The 2,182-nt window shown below is 40.2% G+C and overlaps 1 pseudogene across 1 annotated transcript; it reads right to left on the bottom strand.

The window, feature by feature from the left end:
• Positions 1-1,063: 1,063 nt before the first annotated feature.
• On the bottom strand, positions 1,064-1,655 carry LOC105991353 (annotated as a pseudogene). Its single transcript, XR_001175354.1, has one exon. The product of XR_001175354.1 is annotated as a cysteine-rich PDZ-binding protein pseudogene (transcript).
• Positions 1,656-2,182: the final 527 nt, after the last annotated feature.

The following is a 2,182-nucleotide window of genomic DNA, read 5'->3' as shown; positions in this document are numbered from 1 at the left end:
CCACTCAAGGAAGCCGCGTGATGAGTTCCTGAGCCCTCCTCTTCTCAATCACTCTACTTTTGTTCATGCTGGAAAAATTTTACAGTATACATTTAATAGTGGAGGATGAGTACTGGGGTTTGAACCTGGGACTTCCACTTGGTAAACTCATGCTCTTCGAATGAGCCATGCCTCCAGACCTTTTTCCCCCTCTGGTTGTTTGAGGATGTTCTTTTTTAATTTATTTATTGGGGTTTGGGGAGCGTGGCAAGAAATGGCTAAAAAGAAAAAAAGAGCTTCCTGCTTTAAAGAGTTTTCCCAGAGGAGATTCATTTTTATTATGATGAACATGGATGGACACTTTTCTCTGGTTTTCATAACAAATTGAATTAAAGGTAATAGGCATAATATGTGTCTTACTGAAATCTAGTGCATTTATTGGCCAAATCAGTGTTCTTTATGGGTTTTTTTTTATGGGGCTTGAACTCTGGGCCTGGTTGCTGTCGCTCAGCTCTTCAGCTCAAGGCTAGCACTCTACCATTTGAGCCACAGCACCACTTCCAGCTTTTTTTTTTCTGCTTATGTGGTGCTGAGGAATCGAACCTAGGGCCTCATGTATGCAAGGCAAGCACTCTTCCACTGAGCCACCTTCCCAGCTCTTCTTTTGTGTTCTTATTAATGTGTGAAAGGAACTGGCTTCAAGAATAAATGAAAAGGAATCAAATTCAACTTGTCTTTGATTGGTATCTGGACTAATTACTAAAGAATTATTCAGCAATACTGGCTTTCAATATTTAAGTGACCAGTGAAACTATGATTAATTAAGACTGTTGATTCTAAGAACTATGACACCAGAGAGTTAGGGATGCATTTTGTCTAAATGCCAAGTTCAGAGTAAAACATCAATAATCTCTACCTCATCTTGCAATATCCATAAATAAAGTAGGCATAGAGGATACAAATTAGATAAACTTTAAATAAAAAGTGCACTCAGAACTCATAAGTATTTTTCATTCAATTTGTCACTTATTCTAGTTCAATAAAATGCTCATAAGGAAAATAATCACTTACTAATTGTCTTAAGACAGCGTAAGTTGACTTACATTGCTGCTTTAAGAACCTTTGCCGAACAAAATAATAACGACTGATCAACTTCCCTGGTTTAAACTTAGCCATTTGTCTTGAAATATGTTACTTTTTAAGTTGAATATCTATATGATGCCTTGAAAAGCCAAAGCAGAAAGTAAAATCACAGCCAGCCAGAAACTTCATCAACACATCTAGACAGACGTTTGCTTGTAGTTTTTGGTATCCAAAACCTTCTTGCCACACATTGCACAGATGCCCTTTTTGTAGGCACAGCCCTGGCAATAATGAGAACCTGGTTGGTGTACAGAACTTTTACAAATTCTGCAAGTGGAGAATTTGTTCTTTCCATATGGACCAAATCTTGCTTTCTTTGAAGTCAAAGCTTTATTTTCATTCAGTTTTCCTCTGCCACTTTCTGTGGTATTCCTTGCACCATCTTTCCTTGTATCAGGAGTGAGAACAGTACCAAGTGTCTTTTCACATATTTTTGCACACCATGCTCCCACCCACAGTTTCTGCCTCAGCAACAGCAACTGAGGATAAGTTCTTGTAAGCTTTCTCTCATCCTTTGCTGGGATCATAGGCATGCACCAACTTATTTAGTTTTCTCTCTGTGGAGGAGCCTCAAAGACTTTTCTATTGGGTTGGGGACTAATGTTCTTTCTAAGCAAGGCTAAAAGCACACTTGACTGATTGCAAAGGCACAATGTCAAGAATGTCTAGGTGACAAAGGTTACTTAGGTGAGGTGCAGAGGCATGAGCAGGAAAACAGTGGCCCTGGCTCTTATCCTTGACCCATATCCAAGATCAAAAATAAGAAAAAGGCTAGATTGCTCAAGAATGTGAGCTTAAGACTGTTATGTTCAGCTTAAGGTTATTCTTCTACTAACATGGTTAATCTACTACACTTCACTAGTTCTGTAAAATTACCTGAGAGATAACTAAGGGCCTTGGTCCTGCGAGATGGAATGCCCACTGATTCCCCCACCTTGATTTCCTCCCTCCCTCCCTCCTTCTTTCCTTCCTCCCTTTCTTTCTTCTTTCTTTCCTTCCCTCCCTCCCTCCCTCCCTCCCTCTGTCCCTCCCTCTGTCCCTCCCTCCCTCCCTGCCCCCT

This window comes from Dipodomys ordii, unplaced genomic scaffold (genome assembly GCF_000151885.1).
Source record: "Dipodomys ordii isolate 6190 unplaced genomic scaffold, Dord_2.0 Scaffold72, whole genome shotgun sequence".
Taxonomy (NCBI): Eukaryota; Metazoa; Chordata; class Mammalia; order Rodentia; family Heteromyidae; genus Dipodomys; species Dipodomys ordii.
This window is presented reverse-complemented; position numbering and strand designations above follow the sequence as displayed.